Source organism: Dipodomys merriami, unplaced genomic scaffold (genome assembly GCF_024711535.1).
Source record: "Dipodomys merriami isolate MVZ:Mamm:240054 unplaced genomic scaffold, mDipMer1.0.p SCAF_87, whole genome shotgun sequence".
NCBI classification, from domain to species: Eukaryota; Metazoa; Chordata; class Mammalia; order Rodentia; family Heteromyidae; genus Dipodomys; species Dipodomys merriami.
In genome coordinates this window covers 2923534-2944572 of record NW_027206479.1, presented here as the reverse complement: position 1 = coordinate 2944572, position 21039 = coordinate 2923534, and positions in this window count along the sequence as shown.

Below are 21039 nucleotides of genomic sequence, written 5' to 3'. Positions count from 1 at the left end.
AACCCCTAAACTTCACCCTCACCCTAACCCTAACTCTAACCCTAACCCGAACAGTAAACCTCACCCTAACTCTAACCCTAACCCTCACCCTCAACCAAACGCTCAGCCTAAATCTACGCCTAACCATAACCCTAACACTAACCATCACACTAATAATCACACTAACCCTCATCCTCACCCTAACCTTAATCCTAACCCTAACTCTCATCCTAACCCTCACCCTAAAGCTAACCAAAACAATCACCCTAAATCTAATCCTCAACCCTACCCTCAACCTCACCCTCAGCCTAACCCTAAGCTGAACCCTAAGTCTAACCCTAACCCTCACATGCACCCTCACCATAACCCTAATCCTAACCCTAACTCTAACACTAACCCTAAACCTCAACCTAACCCTCACCCGAACCTTAACCCTAAAACTAACCCTCGACCTAACTCTCCAACTAACCCTAACCCTCACCCTCACCCTAGCCCTCACGCTAACCTTAACCCTCATCCTCACCCTAACCCTCACCCTTACCGTAATCCTCACACACAGCCAAACCCTCACATTTACCGTTACAGTCACCGCGCCCAACCCTCACCCTAACCCTAACCCTCACCCTATCCTTAACCCTAACCCTAACTCTACCCATAAACCTCAACCTCACCCTAACCCTAATGATAACCCTAACCCTAAACCTCACCCTAACCCTAACCCTAACCCTCACCTTCACCCTCACTGTAAGTCTAAACCTAACCTTAACAATAACACTAATCCTCAACCTAAATTAACACTAACCCTAATCTGACCACTCACCCTCATCCTACCCCTCATTCTAACCCTCACCCTCACCCTCACCCTAACCGTAACGTCACGGTAACACGAACTCTCATACTAACACTCACCCTAACCCTAACCCTAACACTAAACCTCACCCAAACACTAACCCTAAACCTCACCATCACCCTAGACCACACCCTAACACTAATCATAACCCTAATCCTCATCCTAACCCTCATCCTAACCCTAACCCGCACCCGAACCCTAACCCTAACCCTAAATCTCAAACTAACCCTATCCCTCACCCTAACCCTAAACTTAACCCAAACCCTATATTTCACGCTAAACCTAACCCTAACCCTCACCCTAACCCTAACCCTCACCCTCACCCTCACCCTCAGCCTAAACCTAAGCCTAAGCCTAACCCTAACCCTAAACCTCACACTCACCCTAACCCTTATCCTAATCCTAATCCTAACTCTAACACTAACCCTAAACCTCAACATTACCCTCACTCTAAACTTAACCCTAAAACTAACCTAACCCTAACCCTCCAACTAACCTTAACCTTCACCCTCACCCTAACCCTCATGCTAAACTTAACCCTCATCCTCACCCTAACCCTCACCCTTACGGTAAACCTCACCCTCAGGCTAACCCTCACATTTACCTCAACATCACAACCTCCCTAACCCTCACCCTAACCCTAACCCTCACCCTAACGCTCACCCTAATCCTAAATCTATGCCTAAACCTAACCCTCACCCTAACCCTAATCATAACACTAACCCTAAACCTCACCCTAAATCTAACCCTAACCCTCACCCTCACCCTCACCCTAACCCTAAATCTAACACTAACCCTCACCCTAACCCTCACACTCAGACTCACCCTAAATCTAACTCTAAGCCTAACACTCATCCTAACCCTCACCCTCACCCTAACCCTAAACCTAACACTCAACCTAACCCTAACCCTCACCCTCACCATAACCCTTACCCCAACCCTCACCCTAACCCTAAACTTAACCCGAACCCTAACCCGAACCCTAACCCTAACCCTCAACCTCAACCTCACCCTCAGCCTAATCCTAAGCCTAACCCTAAACCTAACCCTAACACACACCGTCACCCTCACCCTAAACCTAATCCTAACCCTAAACCTAACGCTAACCCTCCCCTAACTCTCACCGTAACCCTAACCATAACTCTAACCCAAACCCGTACCCTTAACCTAACCCTCACCCAAACCCAACCCTAACACTAACCCTAACCATAACCCTTGCCCTAACCACCCCACAACCCTATATCTAAACTTAAACTTCACCCTCACCCAAACCCTAAACCTAACCCTAACCCTAAACCCCACCCTAATTTAACCCTACATCTCTCCCTCATCCTCACTCTCAGCCTAACCCTAAGCCTAAGCCTAACCCTCACCCTAAACCTTACACTCACCCACACACTAATCCTAAACCTAATCCTAACCCTAAACCTATCCCTAAACCACATCCTAACCCTCCCGCTCTCCCTAACCCTAACACTAACCCTAACCCTAAACTTCACCCTAACCCTCCCCCTAAAACTAACTCTAACCCTAAACCTCACACTCAACCTAACCCTAACCCTAAACCTAACCCCAAATCTCACCCTAAACCTCATCCTAACCCTAACTCTCACCCTCACCCTCAAGCTCACAGTAACTCTAAACCTAACACTAACAATAACACTAACCCTAACCATAACCCAATGTCTAACCATAACACTCATCCTCAATCTCAACCTCACCGCAAAATTAAACCTAACCATAACATTAACAATAACCACAACCGTAACCCTAAAACTAATCCTCACCACCTTCAACCTCAGCCTAACCCTAACGCTAAACTTAACCCTAACCCTAAACCTAATCTTAAAACTAACCCTAACCCCAACCCTAAACCAAACCCTAATCCTCAGCCTCACCATCACCTTAACGCAAAACCTAAACCTAACCCTCACCCTAACCATAAGCCTAATCCTAACCCTAAACCTAACCCTAACTCTCACAGTCACCCTCACCCTAATCCTAATCCTAAACCTAACCCTATCCCTAACCCTAACCCTAACCCTAACGCTTACCCTAGCCCTAACCTTAACCCTAATACTAACCCTAAACCTCATCCTAACCCTCAGACTAACCCTAACCCTAACCCTCACCCTAACCCTCACCCTAACCCTAATACTAACCCTAACTCTAATCCTAAACCTCACTCTCCCCCTGACCCTAATTCTAACACTAACTCTAAACCTAAACCTCATCCTAACCACAACCCTAATCCTCACCCTCAAAGTAACCTTAACCCTAACCCTAACCCTAACAATAAACCTAACCCTAACCCTCACCCTAACCAGAACCTCACCCTAACCCAAACCCTCACCCTAACACTTACCCTCACCCTAACACTAACTCTAACCCTAACCCTAACCCTCACAATAACCCTAACCCTAACCCTAAACCTCAACCTAACCCTCAACCTCACACTAACACTAACAATAACCCTAAACCTAAACCCCACCCTAACCCTCACCCTAACCCTCACCGCGAACCTCACCCTCACAGTAACTCTATCTCTAACCCTAACAATAACTAACCCTAACCCTTACTATACCCCTAACCCTAATCGTCACCCCCACCCTCACCGTCAGCCTAACCCTCAGCCTAAGCCTAAACCTCACCCTAACCCTCACACTCACCCTAAACCCCACCCTAATTTTAACCCTAAATATCACCCTCATCCTCACTCTCAGCCTAACCCTAAGCCTAAACCTAACCCTCACCCTAACCCTTACACTCACCCACACCCTAACCCTAATCCTAACCCTAAACCTATCCCTAAACCACATCCTAACCCTCCCGCTCTCCCTAACCCTAACACTAAACCTAACCATAAACTTCACCCTAATCCTCCCCCTAAAACTAACTCTAACCCTAAACCTCACACTCAACCTAACCCTAACCCTAAACCTAACCCCAAATCTCACCCTAAACCTCATCCTAACCCTAACTTTCACCCTCACCCTCAAGCTCACCGTAACTATAAACCTAGCCCTAACAATAACACTAACCCTAACCATAACCCAATGTCTAACCATAACACTCATCCTCAAACTCAACCTCACCGCAAAATTAACCCTAACCATAACACTAACAATAACCAGAGCCCTAACCCTAACCCTAAACCTCACCCCCACCCTCAACCTCAGCCTAACCCTAAGACTAAACCTAACCCTAACCCTAAACCTAACACTCAAAAGAACCCTAACCCCAACCCTAAACCAAACCCTAATCTTCAGCCTCACCGTCACTCTAACCCTAACCTAACCCTAACCCTCACCCTAACCCTAAGCCTAATCCTCTAACCCTCACACTCACCTAATCCTAATCCTAAACCTAACCCTATCCCTAACCCTAACCCTAACCCTTACCCTAGCCATAACCCTAACCCTAATCCTAACAATAAACCTCATCCTAACCCTCAACCTAACCCTAACCCTAACCCTCACCCTAACCCTCACCCTAACCCTAACACTAAACCTAACTCTAATCCTAAACCTCACTCTCACCCTAACCCTAATTCTAACACTAACCCTAAACCTAAACCTCATCCTAACCCCAACCCTAATCCTCACCCTCAACATAACATTAACCCTAACCCTAACAATAAACCTAACCCTAACCCTCACCCTAACCAGAACCCTCACCCTAACCCAAACCCTCACTCTAACACTTACCCTCACCCTAACACTAACTCTAACACTAACCCTAACCCTCACAATAAACCTAACCATAACCCTAAACCTCACCGTAACCCTCAACCTCACATTAACCCTAACACTCACCCTAAACCTAAACCCCACCCTAACACTAACCCTAACCCTCACCGCCAACCTCATCCTCACAGTAAATCTTATTTTAACCCTAACAATAACACTAACCCTAACCCTTACTATCCCCCTAACCCTAATCGTCACCCCCACCCTCACCCTCAGCCCAACCCTCAGCCTAAGCCTAAACCTCACCCTAACACTCACACTCACCCTCACACGATACCTAATCCTAAACCTAAAAATATCCCTAAAACTCAACCTAACCCTCATCCTCACCCTCTAACCCTCTAACCATCACACTATCCCTAAACTTAACTCGAACCCTAACTCTCAACCTAACCCTACCCCTAACCGTTACCCTAACCCCAACCCTTACCCTCACCCTCACCCTAATCTTAAGCCTAAACCTGACCCTCAACCTAACCCTCACACTTACGCTCACCGTAACCCTAACCCTCACACTCACCCTAAACCTTACCCTAATCCTATACCTAAGACTAAGCCTAACCCTCACCCTCACCATAACCCTCACCGTAACCCTAAATCTAACACTAACAGTAACCCTAACCCTCACCCTCAGCCTCACCCTAACCCTAACTCTAACCCTAAACCTCATCCTCACCCCCACCCTAAATCTAACCCTAAACCTCACCCTCACCCTAGCCCTCACTCTAACCCTAATCCTAACCCTAACCCTCATCCTAACCCTTACCCTAACACTAACCCTAACCCTTACCCTCACCCTCACCCTAAACCTAACCATAACCTAAACCTAAACCTGACTCTAACCCTCCCCCTAACCCTAAGTCTACCCCTAAACCTCAACCTCACGCTAACTCTAACCCTAACCCTAACCCTAAACCTAACCCTACACCTCACCCTAAACCTAACCCTCACCCTCACCCTCAACCTAACCTTAACTCTAACCCTAATCCTAACAATAACTTTAACCCTAACCATAACCATAACCATAACCCTCACCCTCAGCCTCAACCTCAACGCAAACTTAACCCTAACAATAACACTAACAATAACCCTAACCCTAACCCTAACCCTAAACCTCACCCTAACCTTAACACTAACCCTTAGCCTAACCCTCTCCCTAACCCTGCCCCTAAACCTAACTCTACCCCTAAACCTCACCCTCACCTTAAAATTAACCCTAACCGTAATCCAAAACCTCACCCTAAACCTTACCCTAACCCTAACCCTAACCCTCACCCTAATTCTAAGCCTAACCCTAACACTCAACCTAAGCCTAATCCTCAAGCTCACCGTAATCCTAACCCTAACCATCACACTATCCCTAAACTTAACTCGAACCCTAACTCTCAACCTAACCCTACCCCTAACCGTTACCCTAACCCCAACACTTACCCTCACCCTCACCCTAATCTTAAGCCTAAACCTGACCCTCAACCTAACCCTCACACTTACGCTCACCGTAACCCTAACCCTCACACTCACCCTAAACCTTACCCTAATCCTATACCTAACACTAAGCCTAACCCTCACCCTCACCATAACCCTCACCGTAACCCTAAATCTAACACTAACAGTAACCCTAACGCTCACCCTCAGCCTCACCCTAATCCTAACTCTAACCCTAAACCTCATCCTCACCCCCACCCTAAATCTAACCCTAAACCTCACCCTCACCCTAGCCCTCACTCTAACCCTAATCCTAACCCTAACCCTCATCCTAACCCTTACCCTAACACTAACCCTAACCCTTACCCTCACCCTCACCCTAAACCTAACCCTAACCCGAAACCTCAATCTAACCCTTACCCTCACCCTCACTGTAACCCTTACCCAATACTCATTCTAACCCTAAACTTAAGCGGAACCCTATCTGTCACCCGAAGCCTAAGCCTAACCCTCACCCTAACAATAACCCTCACCCTCACCATCACCCTAAGCCTAACCCTAAGCCTAACCCTAACCCTAACCCTAAAACTCACTCTAAAACTAATCTTAATCCTAAACCTAACCCTAAACCTCACCCTCAACCTAATACTCACCTTAAGCCTAACCCTAACATTAATCATAACCCTAACCCTAAACCTCACCCTAACACTAACGCTAACCCTCATCCTCACCTTAGGCCTTACCCTAACCCTAACCCTCATCCTCACCCTAAACTTCACACTAACCCTAACCCTAATCCTCAATCTAACCCTCATCATCACACTCAGCCTAATCCTATCCCTCCCCCTAACCCTAATGCTAACCCATACAGTAACCCTCACACTCAGCCTAACCCTCACCTTTACCCTTACCATCACCCCCACCTTAACCGTCACCCTAAGCCTAACAATCACCCTAACCCTGACTCTACCCCTAAACCTCACCCTCACCCGAATCCTAACTCTAACCGTAACCCTAACATTAAATCTCACCTTAACCCTAACCCTCAACCTCAACCTCATTCTCAGCCTAACCCTAAGCCTAAGCCTAACACTTTCCCTAACACTCACCCTGACCCAAGCCCTCACCTTAACCCTAATCCTAACCCTAACTCTCATCCTAACCCTCACCCTAAGCCTAAACCTAACAATCAACCTAACCCTAATCCACACCCCCACACTCACTCTCAGCCTAACCCTAAGCCTAAGCCTAATCCTAACCCTAACCCTCACACTCACCCTCACCCTAACCCTAATCCTAACACTAACCCTAACCCTAAACCTTATCCTCAACCTAACCCTCACCCTAACTTTAACCATAACACTAACCCTAACATTAACCCTCGACCTAAACCTCCAACTAACCCTGAATCTAAAACTAAACCTCACCCTCACCCTAATCCTAATCCTAACCCTAATCCTGAACCTCACCCTAACCCTAACCCTAATCCTCACCCTTACCCTCACCCTCACCATAACTCTAACCCTAACCCTAAAAATAACTCTAATCCTAACCCTAAACCTAACCCTACTCCTAATCCTAACCCTAATCATAACACTCACCCTCACCCTAACACTAATCCTAACCCTAACCCTCAAAGTAATCCTAAAGCTCATCCTCAAATTAACCCTAACCCTCATCCTAACCCGAACCCGAACCCTAACCCTAAACCTAAACCTTACCCTAACACTAACCCTAACCCTCACCCTCACACTAGCCCTCAGCCTAACCCTAATCCTAAATCTAATCCTCACCCTAACCCTAAACTTAACCGAAACCTAACTCTCATTCTAACCCTAATGCTAACCCTCACCCTCACACTAACCCTCACCCTCACCCTCATCACAAGCCTAACCCTAAGCCTAAAACTAACCCTAACCCTAATCCTCACACTAACTCTAACCCAAACACTAATCCTAATCCTAAACCTAACCCTAAACCTCACACTCACACTAAACCTCACCCTAACCCTAACCCTAAACCTATCACTAACCCTAACCCTAACCCTCACCCTCAGCCTCACCCTAACCCTAACTTTAACACTAAACCTCACACTCACCCTAACCCTAACCCTAACACTAACACTAAACCTCACCCTAACCCTAACCCTAAACCTCACCCTCACCCCAGCCCTCACCCTAACCCTGACCCTAACCCTAAAACTAACCCTAACCCTCACACTCAACCGCACCCTCACCCTCACAGTAACTCTAAGCCTAACTCAAACACTAACCCTCAACCCCACACTAACCCTAACCCTAACTCTCCCCTGCACCCTCACCCTCACCGTAACTCTAACCCTTACCCTAACAATAACACTAACCCTAAACCTAACCATCTCCCTAACCCTAATCCTCACCCCCACCCTGACCCTTAGCCAAAACCTAAGCCTAAGTCTAACCCTCAACCTAACCCACACACTCACGCTCACCCTAAACCTAGACCTAAACGTAACCCTATCCCAAAACCTCAACTTAACACTCACACTCACCTTAATCCTAACACTAACCCTAACCCTAAACCCCACCCTAACCCTCCCCAAACCTAACTCTAACCCTAAACCTCACACTCACCCTCACCCTAACCCCAACCCTAATCCTAAACCTCATTCTAACCCTAACCCTCACCCTCACCCTCAACTTCACTGTAATTCTAACACTAAACCGAAAAATAAGAGTAACCCTAAAACTCACCCTAACCCTAATCAAAACCCTCACCCTCACCCTCACCCTCACTGCAAACTTAAACCTAACCATAACACTAAAAATAACCCTAACCCTAACCATAACCATAACCCTAAACCTAACCCTAACCCTCACCTTTATATTAACCCTCACTCTCAGCATAAATCTCACGTTTACCTTTACCATCATCCTCACCCTAACACTCAACCTCATCCTAACCCTCACCCTAACCATAAACCTAACCATCACCCTAACCCTAACCCTCACCCTCAACCTAACGATCAGCCTAACCCTAATCCTAAACCTAACCCTCATCCTAACCCTCACCCTAAACCTAACCATAACCATCACCCTAACCCTAATCCTCACCCCCACCTAAACCTCAGCCTAAGCATAAGCCAAAGCCGAACCCAAACCATAACCTTCACACTCACCCTCACCCTAACCCAATCCTCACCCCCACCCTCACACTCAGCCTAACCCTATACCTCAAGCTAACACTCACCCTAACCTTATCCCTCACACTCACCCTCACCCTCACCCTAAACCTAAACCTAAACCTAACCCTCACCCTAACCTTAACAAGAACACTAACCCTAATCCTAATCCTAATCCTAATCCTAATTGTAACAATCACCCTCAACCTAAACCTAATCCTCAATCTAACGATAACGCTCACCCTCTCTGTAACGTTAACCCTATCCTAACCCTCACCCGAACCCTCACCCTAACCCTAAACCTTACCCTAATAATAACCCTAACCCTCAACCTCAACATAGCCCTCAGCCTAACCCTAATCCTAACCCTAATCCTCACCCTAACCCTAAACTTAACTGAAACCTAACTCTCACCCTAACCTGACTGTTAACTCTCACCCTAACCCTAAATCACCCTCACCCTCACCACCAGCCTAACCCTAAGCCTAACACTAACCCTAACACTAAACCTCACACTCACCATAACCCTAACCCTAATCCTAATCCTGAACCTAACCCTAAACCTCACACTCACCCTAAACCTCACCCTAACCATAATCCTAAACCTAACACTAACCCTAACCCTAACCCTCAACCTCAGGCTCACCCTAACCCTAACTTTAACCCTAAACCTCACATTCACCCTAACCCTAACCCTAAACCTCACCCTAACCCTAAACCTAAACCTCACACTCACGCCAGCCCTCACCCTAAACCTGACCCTAACCCTAAACCTAACCCTAACCCTCACATTCACCAGCACCCTCACCCTCACAGTAACTCTAACCCTAACCCTAACCCTAAACTTCATTCTAACCCTAACCTTAACACTAACCCTAAACCTCACCCTCACCCTAACCCTAAACCAAACACTAAACTCCACCCTAACCCTAACCCTAACTCTAACCTGCACCCTCACGCTCACCTTAACTCTAACCCTTACCCTAACAATAACACTAACCGTAACCCTAACCATCACCCTACCCCTAATCCTCACCCCCACCCTCACCCTCAGCCTAAACGTAAGCCTAAACCTAACCCTCAACCTAACCCTCACATTCACACTCACCCTAAAGCTAAACCTAATCGTAACCCTATCCCTAATCCTCAACCTAACCCTCACACTCACCCTAACCCAAACACTAACCCTAACCCTAAACCTCACCCAAACCCTCCCCCAAACCCTAATTCTAACCCTAAATCTCACCCTAACCCTAACCCTAAACCTAACCCTAATCCTAAACCTCACCCTAAACCTAACCCTCACCCTCACCCTCAACATCACTGTAATTCTTACTCTAACCCTAACAATAACAGTAACCCTATCCCTAACCCTAACCCTGACAATAACCCTCACCCTCAGCGTCACCCTCTCTGCAAACTTAAACCTAACCATAATACTAACAATAACCCTAACCCTAACCATAACCCTATTCCTCACCGCCACCGTCACCCTCAGCCTAACGCTAACATAACCCTAACACTAACCCTAACCCTCACGGTAACCCTAACCCTAACCCCAAACCTAACACAAACCCTAACCCTAAACCAAACCCTAAACCTAACCCTCACCTTAACCCTAAGCCTAACCCAAACCTAACCCTCACACTCACCTACACCCTAACCCAAATCCAAAACCTAACCCTATCCTATCCCTAATGCTCACCCTATCCCACACACTAGCCCTCACCCTACACCTAATCCTAACCCTAAACCTCATCCTAACACTCACCCTAACCCTAACACTAAACCTCACCGTAATCCGAACCCTAACCCTCCTCCTCATGCTCGGTCCAAGCCTAAGCCTAAGCCTAAACCTAAGCCTAACCTCACCGTATCCCTCACCCTAACACTAACCCTAACTCTAACCCTAAACCTCACCCTCACCCTAACCCTAACACTAACCCTAACCTGAATCCTAAACCTCATCCTAACCCTAACAATAACTCACACCCTCACGCTCACTGTAACCGTATAAATCTAACCCTAACCCTAACAATAACCCTAACCCTAACCATAACCCTCACCCTAACCATAACCCTCAACCTAACCCTAGCCCTCACCCTAATACTTACCCTCACGCTAACACCAACCCTAACGCTAACACTAACGCTCACACTAACCCTAAAAATCACCCTACCCCTAAACCCCACCCTAACACTAACCTTAAACCTCAAACTCACCCTAGCACTCACCCTAACCCTAACCCTCATCCTCACCCTAAACCTCACACTAACCCTAACACTAAATCTCAATTTAACCCTCAGCATCACCCTAACCCTAAACCTAAAACTCACCCTAACCCTAACCCTCACCTTTACCGTAACGCTCACCCTCAGCCCAACCCTCATCTTTACCCCTACCGTCACCCCCACCCTAACACTCACCCTAAATCTAACCCTCACCCTAACCCTCACTTTAGCCCTAATCCTACCCCTAAACCTCAACATCACACTAACCCTAACTCTAACCCTAACCCTAACACTAAACTTCACCCTAACACTAACCCTAACCCTCACCCTCACCGTAACCATAACCCTAACCCTAAAAATTAACCTAACCCTAACTAACCTAATCCTCACCCTAACTCTCACACTACCCTAATTCTTACCCTAAACCTCACACTTACCCTAACCCTAACTCTAACCCTAACCCTAACACTAAACCTCACCCTAACACTAATTCTACCCCTAAACCTCACACTTACCCTAACCCTAACTCTAACCCTAACCCTAACACTAAACCTCACCCTAACACTAACCCTAAACCTCACACTCACCCTCACAGTAACCATAACCCTAACCCTAACCCTAACAATAACCCTAACCCTAAACCTAACCCTCAACCTAACCATTACCCACACCCTAACCCTAACCCTCAAACTAACACTTAACCTCACCCTAACACTAACCCTAACCCTAACACTAACCCTCACACGATTCCTAACCCCTCAACATAATCCTAAACCTCACCCTAACCCTAACCCTAACTCTAAACCCAACCCTCACCCAAGCCCTCAGCCTAACCCTAACTCGAACCCTCACCCTCACCCTTACCCTAAACCTCATCCTCACCCTAAACCTCAAACTAACCCTAACACTAACCCTAATACTCAATCTAACCCTCACTCAAACCCTAACCCTAAACCTAAAACTAACCCTCACCTTTATCTTAACCCTCAACCTCAACATAAACCTCACCTTTACCCTTACCATCATCCTCACCCTAACCGTAAACCTAATACAAACCCTCACCCTAACCGTAAACCTAACAATCACCCTAACCCTAACACTCACCCTCAACCTCACGCTCAGTGGAACAATAAGCCTAAGCCTAACCCTTACCCTAAACCTCACCCTAGCCCTCTCCCTAACCCTAATCCTAAACCTAATCCTCACCCTAACCCTCACCCTAACCCTAACCCTAACCATCACCCTAATCCTGATCCTCACCCCCACACTCAGCCTCAGCCTAACCCTAAGCCTAACCCTAACCCTAACCCTAACCCTCACACTCATCCTCACCCTAACCCTAATCCTCACCCCCACCCTGATCCTCAGCTTAACCCTAAACCTCAAGCTAACACTCACCCTAACCTTAACCCTCACACTCACCCCCACCCTAACCTTAATCCTAACCCTAACCCTAAACCTAACCCTAAACCTCAAGCAAACACTCACCCTAACATTAACCCTAACACTAACCCTAACTCTAACCCTCGACCTAACCCTCCCCATAACCCTAAATGTAACCCTAAAACTAACCCTAAACCTCAAACAAACACTAACGCCAACCCTCACCCTCACCCTAGCCCTCACCCTAAACCTAATCCAAACCCTAATCCTCAATCTAAACCTCACAGTAACCCTAACCCTAACACTCACCCTAACCCTAAACTTAACCTGAACCCTAACTTACACCCTAACGCTACCTCTAACCCTCACCATAAACCTAACCCTCACCCTCAGCCTAAACCTAAGCCTAAGCCTAACCCTAACCCTAAACCTCAAACTCACCCTAACCCTCACCCTAACCCTAATCCTAACCCTAACCCTAACCCTAACCCTAATCCTCAAGCTAAACCTCACCCTAAACTTAACCCTAACAGTAAACCTAACACTAACCCTAAACCTAACCCTCATCCTCAGTCTCACCCTAACCCTAATGCTAACCCTAAACCTCACACTTACCCTAACCCTAACCCTAAACATCAACCTAACCCTAAACCTAAAACTCAAAATCACCCTGGCCCACACCCTAACCCTAATACTAACACTAAACCTCAGCCGAAGCCTCACCCTAACACTAACCCTAAACCTCACCCACACCCTCACCCTAACCTAACCCTAACCCTCAACCTAACCCTAACCCTCACCCTCAACCCTAACCCTCACTCTAACCCTAAACTTAAACCGAACCCTAAATCTCACCCTAACCCTAACCCTAACCCTCACCCTAACAATATTACGCATCCTCACCATCACCCTCAGCCTAAAACTTAGCCTAACCCTAACCCTAACCCTAAACCTCATACTCACCCTAACCCTAACACTAATCCTAATCCTAACCCTCACCCTCTCCCTCACCGTAACACTAACACTAACGAAAACAATCACACTAATCCTAACCCTAAACCTAACCCTAACCCTAATCCTAAACCTAATCCTAACACTCACCCTCAACCTAAGCCTAATCCTAACCCTAACCCTCACCCGAAACCTAACCCTAACCATAAACCTTACCCTAACACTAACCCTAACCCTCACCCTAACCCTAGCACTCACCCTAACCCTAATCCTAACCCTAATCCTCTCCCTAACCCTAAACTCAACCGAACTCTAACTCTCACACTAAACCTAAACCTAACCTTCAAACTAACCCTAACCCTCACCCTCAACCTCACCCTAACCCTAACCCTAAACCTAACCCTCACACTCACCTTAACCCTAAACCTAATCCTAATCCTAACCCTAACCCTAAATCTCATCCTCACCCTAACCCTCACCCTAACCCTAACACTAACCCTAAACCTAACCCTCACCCTCAGCCATACCCTAACCCTAACTCTAACCCTAAACCTCACACTAAACCTAACCCTAACACAAACCCTTAACCTAAACCTCACCCTAACCCCAACCCTAAACCTCACCCTCACCCTAGCCCTTACCCTAACCCTAAACCTAACCCTGACCCTCATCCTCACACAACCCCTAAACCTAAACCTAACCCTCACCCTAACCCTAACCCTCACTCTCAAACTCACCCTCAGCTTAACCCTAAGCTTAAGCCTAAACCTAACTCTAACACACACACTGACCCTCACCCTAACCCTAATCCTATCCCTAATCCTACCCCTTACTCTAACACTAAACCTAACCCTCACCCTTACCCTGAACCTAATCCTAACCCTAACCCTCACCCTAACCCTAACCTAACACTAAACCTAACCCTAACCCTCAACCTAACCCTCCCCCTAACCCTAACTCTAACCCTAAACCTCACAGTCCCCCTAACCCTAATCCAAACCCTAACCCTCAACCTAACCCTAACCCTAACCCTAAAACTCACCCTAACACTAACCCTAACTCTCACCCTCAGCCCAGCCCTCAACCTAACCCTAATCCTAACTCTAAACCTCATCCTAACCCTCATCCTAACCCTAACTCTGAAACTCACCCTAACCCTAAACCTAACCCTAACTCTCAACCTAACCCTAACTCTCAAGCTCAACTTAAGCCTAACCCTAACCCTCAACCTAACCCTAAACTTAAACTGAACCCTAATTCTCACCCTAAAATTAACCCTAAACCTCACCCTCACCGTCACACTCACCCGCACCCTCACCCTCTCAGTAACTCTAACCCTATCCCAAACCCTAACCCTGAACCTCACCCTAACCTTAACCCTAAAACTCACCCTCACCCTAGCCCTCACCCTAACTCTAATCCCAACTCTAACCCTCATCCTAACCCTCCCCATAACCCTAAAACTAACCCTCACCCTAACCCTAACCCTCATCCGCACCCTCACACTCAGCCTAATCCTAAGCCTAACCCTAAACCTAACCCTAACCCTCACACTCACCTGCACCCTCACCCTCACACTAACTCTAAGCCTAACCCAAACCCTATCCCTAAACTTCACTCTAACCCTAACCCTAACCCTAATCGAAAACCTCACCCTAAACCTCACCTTTACCCTAACACTAACCCTCACCCTAATCCTAAGCCTAACTCTAACCCTCAACCTAACCCTAACCCTCATGCTCACCGTAATCCTAACCCTAACAATCACCCTAACACTAAACTTAACTCGAACCCTAACTCTCAACCTAACCCTATCCCTAAGACTTACACTAACCCTAACCATCACACTCACCCTCACCCTAATCATAAGCCTAAACCTAACCCTCAACCTAACCCTAACACTCACGGTCACCGTAACCCTAAACCTCACACTCAACCTATAATTTACCCTAATACTAATCCTAACACTAAGCCTAACACTCACCACTCCCTCACACTCACCGTAACCCTAACTCTAACACTAACACTAACCCTAAACCTAACCCTCAGCCTCACCCTAACCCTAACTCTCAGCTTCACCCTAACCCTAACCCTAAACCTCACCCTAATTCTAACCCTAAACCTCACCCTCAAACCTAATCCTCACTCTTAACCTAAACTTAAACCGAACCCTAAATCTCACCCTAACAATAACCCTAACCCTCACCCTAACAATAATCCGCACCCTCACCATCACCCTCAGCCTAAAACTTAGCCTAACCCTAAACCTAACCCTAAACCTCACACTAACCATAACCCTAACACTAATCCTAATCCTAACCCTCACCCTCTCTCTCACCATAACTCTAACCCTAACTCGAGCAATAACACTAATCCTAACCCTAAACCTAACCCTAACCCTAAACCTAACCCTAATCCTAACACTCACCCTCACCCTAACCCTAATTCTAACCTTAACCCTCACCCGAACCCTAACCATAAACCTTACCCTAACACTAACCCTAACCCTCACCCTCACCCTAGCACTCACCCTAACCCTAATCCTAACCCTAATCCTCAACCTAACCCTAAACTTAACTGAACGCTAACTCTCACACTAAACGAAAACCTAACCCTCAACCTAACCCTAACCCTCAACCTCCCCCTCCCCCTAACCCTAACCCTAACCCTAACCCTCACACTCACCCTAACCCTAACCCTAATCCTAATCTTATCCCTAACCCTAAACCTCACCTTCACCCTAACCCTAACACTAACCCTAACACTCACCCTCAGCCATACCCTAACCCTAACTCTAACCCTAAACCTCACATTAAACCTAAGCCTAACACAAACCCTTAACCTAAACCTCACCCTAACCCCAACCCTAAACCTCACCCTCACCCTAGCCCTTACCCTAACCCTAAACCTAACCCTGACCCTCATCCTCACATTCCCCCTAAACCTAACCCTAACCCTCACCTTAACCGTAAACCTCACTCTCAAACTCACCCTCAGCCTAACCCTAAGCTTAAGCCTAAACCTAACCCTAATACACACACTGACCGTCACTCTCACCCTAATCCTATCCTTAACCCTAACACTAACTCTAACACTAAACCTAACGCTCACCCTCATCCCCTAAACATCACCCTAACCCTCCCCCAAACCCTAAGTCTAAGCCTAAACCTCACCCTCACCCTAATCCTAACCCTAAGCTTAATCCTAAATCTAACCCTAACCCTAACCCTCACCCTCACCCTCAAACTCACTGTAAGTCTAAACCTAAGCCTCAACCTAACCCTGAACCTAACCCTCACACTCACCCTCACCCTAACCCTAGTCCTAACGGTAACCCTATCCCTGAACCTCAACCCAATTCTCACCCTCACCCTAACCCTAACACTAACCCTCACCCTAAACATCACCCTAACCCTCCCCAAAACCCTAAGTCTAAGCCTAAACCTCACCCTCACCCTAATCCTAACCCTAACCTTAATCCTGAATCTGACCCTAACCCTAATCCTCACCCTCACCCTCAACCTCACTGTAAGTCTAACCCTAACCCTAACAATAACGGTAACCCTAACCCTCACCCTAACCCTAACCATAGCCCTCACCCTCAGCCTCACCCTCACTGCAAACATAACCCTAACCATAATACTAACAATAACCTTAACCCTAACACTAACCATAACCCTAATCCTCACCCCCACCCTCACCCTCAGCCTAACCCTAACTTAGCCCTAACCCTAACCCTAACGCTAACCCTCACCATAACCCTAACCCTAAAAGAAACCCTAAAACAAACCCTAACCCTAACCCTAACCCTCACCGTAACCCTAACCCTATCCCTAACCCTAACCTTCACCATAACACTAACCCTAACCCTAACCCTAACACAAACCCTAACCCTCAACGTAACCCTAACCTTAAACCAAACCCTAAAACTAAACCTACTCCTCAGCCTCACCCTCACCCTAAACCAAAACATAACCCTTACTCTCCCCCAACCCTAAGCCTATCCCAACCCTAACCCTCACACTCACCCTAACCCTAACCCAAATCCTATACATAACCCTATCCTAAGCCTAACCCTCACCCTAACCCTCACCCTAGCCCTCACCCTAAACCTAATCCTAACCCTAAACCTCATCCTAACACTCACGCTAACCCTAACCCTAAACCTCACCCTAACCCGAACCCTAATCCTCCCCCTCATGCTGGGCCTAAGACTAAGCCTAAGCCTAAGCATAACCCTCAAACAATCCCTAACCATAACACTAACCCTAATTCTAACCCTAAACCTAACCCTCACCCTAACCCTAACTCACACACGAACCCGAAACCTTAACCTCATCCTAACCCTAAACCTAACCCACACCCTCACCCTCACCGTTACCGTATAAACCTAACCATAACAATAATCCTAACCTTAACCCTAAACCTCAACCTCACCCTAGCCCTCACCCTAACCCTAATCCTAACCCTAACCCGCATCCTAATCCTCACCCTAAATCTAACCCTAACCCTCACCCTCACCATCACACTAATCTTAACCCTCAACCTAACCCTAACCGTCACCCTCAACAAAAACCTTACCCTAACCCTCAACCTAACACTAAACTTAACCCGAAACCTAACTCTCACCCTAACCCTAACCCTGAAACTCACCTTAACCCTAACCCTAAAACTCACCCTCACCCTAGCCCTCACCCTAATCCTAACAGTAACCCTCTCACTAACCCTAACACTCACCCTCACCCTAACCCTCAGCCTAACCCTAAGCCTAACCCCAACCCTAACCCTAACTCTCACACTCACCCTAACCCTAACCCTAACCCTAATCCTAATCCTAACCCTAACCCTAAACCTCACCCTCTGCCTAACCCTCACCCTAATCCTAACTCTAAACCTAACACTAACCCTAAGCCTAAACGTCACCCTCACCCTAGCCCTTATCCTAACCCTAATCCTAACCCTAACCCTCATCCTAACACTTGCTCTAACCCTAAGCCTGACCCTCAACCTCACCCTCAGCCTAAAGCTAAGCCTAACCCTAAACCTAACCCTAACACACAAACTCCCCCTCACCCTAACCCTAATCCTATCCCTAACCCTAACGCACACCCTAACTCTCACCCTAACCCTAACATTAACCCTAACACTAAACCTCAACCTAACCGTCACCCTAACCCTAACTCTATCCCTAAACCTTACCCTCACTTAACCCTAACTCTAACCGTAACCCAAACTCTATACCTCACCCTAACCCTAAACCTAACCCTCACCCTCACTCTCACCGTAACCTTAACCCTAAATCTAACCGTAACAATAACCCTAAACCTAATCCTAACACTCACCCTAACAATAACCCTCACCCAAACACATACCCTCACCCTAACACTTACCCTCAACCTAACACTAGCCCTAACCTTAACACTAAACCTCACACTAACCCTAACCCTAACATTAACCCTAAACCTCAACCTAGCCCCCACCCTAAACCTAACCCTAACACTAACCCTAACCCTCACCCTCACCCTCACACTCACCCGCAAACTCACCCTCACAGTAACTCTAACCCTAACCCAAACCCTAACCCTAAACATCACCCCAACCCTAACCCTAAAACTCACCCTCACACGAGCCCTCACCCTATTTCTAAACCTAACCCTAACCCTCATCCTAACCCTCCCCATAACCCTAACCCTAACCCTCACCATATCCCTAACCCTCATCCGCACCCTTACCCTCCGCCAGGTCCTAAGCCTAACCCTAAACCTAACCCTAAACCTAACCCTAACCCTCACTCTCACCCTCACCCTCACCATAAATCTAACCCTAACCCTAACAATAACCGTAAACCTAACCCTAACCATCACCCTAACCCTAATAGTCACCCCCACCCTCACTCTCAACCTAACCCTAAGCCTCAGCCTAACCCTCAACATAACCCTCACACTCACCCTCACCTTAACCCTAGTACTAAAGGTAACCCTATCCCTAAACCTCAACCTAACCCTCCACCTCAATTTAACCCTAACACTAAGCCTAACCCTAAACCTCACCGTAACCCTCCCCCAAACCATAACTCTAACCCTAAACCTCAAACTCACCCGCACCCTAACCCTAACCTTAATCCTAAAATTAACCCTAACCCTAACCCTCACCCTCAACCTCAACCTCACTGTAACTCTAACCCTATCCTTAACAATGACAGTAACCCTAAACCTAACCCTAACCCTCACCCTCAGCCTCACCATCACTGCAAACTTAACCCTAACCATAACACTAACAATAACCCTAACCCTAACCCTAACCATAACCCTAATCCTCACACCCAACTTCACCCTCAGACTAACCCTAACTTAACCCTAAACCTAACCCTAACCCTCACCGTAACCCTACCCCTAACCCTAACCCTAACACAAACCCTAACCCTCAACGTAACCCTAACCCTAACCCTAACACAAACCCTAACCATAAACCAAACCCTAAACCTAAACCTAATCCTCAGCCTCACCCTCACCCTAACCCAAAACATAACCCTAACTCTCACCCTAACCCTAAGCCTAACCCAACCCTAACCCTCACACTCACCCTCACCCTAACCAACATCCTATACCTAACCCTATCCTAACCCTAACCCTCACCCTAACCCTCACCCTAGACCTCACACTAAACCTAATCCTAACCCTAAACCTCATCCTAACACTCCCGCTAACCCTATACCTAAACCTAACCCTCACCCTCACCCTCACCAACAACCTCACCCTCACAGTAACTCTATCCCTAACCCAAACCTTAACCCTAAACATCACCCCAACCCTAACCCTAAAACTCACCCTAACCCAAGCCCTCATCCTAACTCTAATCCTAACCCTAACCCTCATCCTAACCCTCCCAATAACCCTAACCCTAACCCTCACCCTATCCCTAACCCTCAACCGCACCCTTACCCTCCGTCAAATCCTAAGCCTAACCCTAAACCTAACCCTAACCCTAACCCTCACACACACCCTCACCCTCAACATAAATCTAACCCTAACCCTAACAATAACCCTAACCCTAACCCTAACCATCACCCTAAACCTAATACTCACCCCCACCCTCACCCTCAACCTAACCCTAAGCCTCAGCCTAACCCTCAACCCAACCCTAACACTCACCCTCACCTTAACCCTAGTCCTAAAGGTAACCCTATCCCTAAACCTCACCCTAACACTAACCCTAACCCTCACCCTAGCCCTCACCCTAACCCTAATCCTAACCCTGACCCTAACCATAACCCTCACCCTCACCCTCACTGTAACTCTAACCCTAACCCTA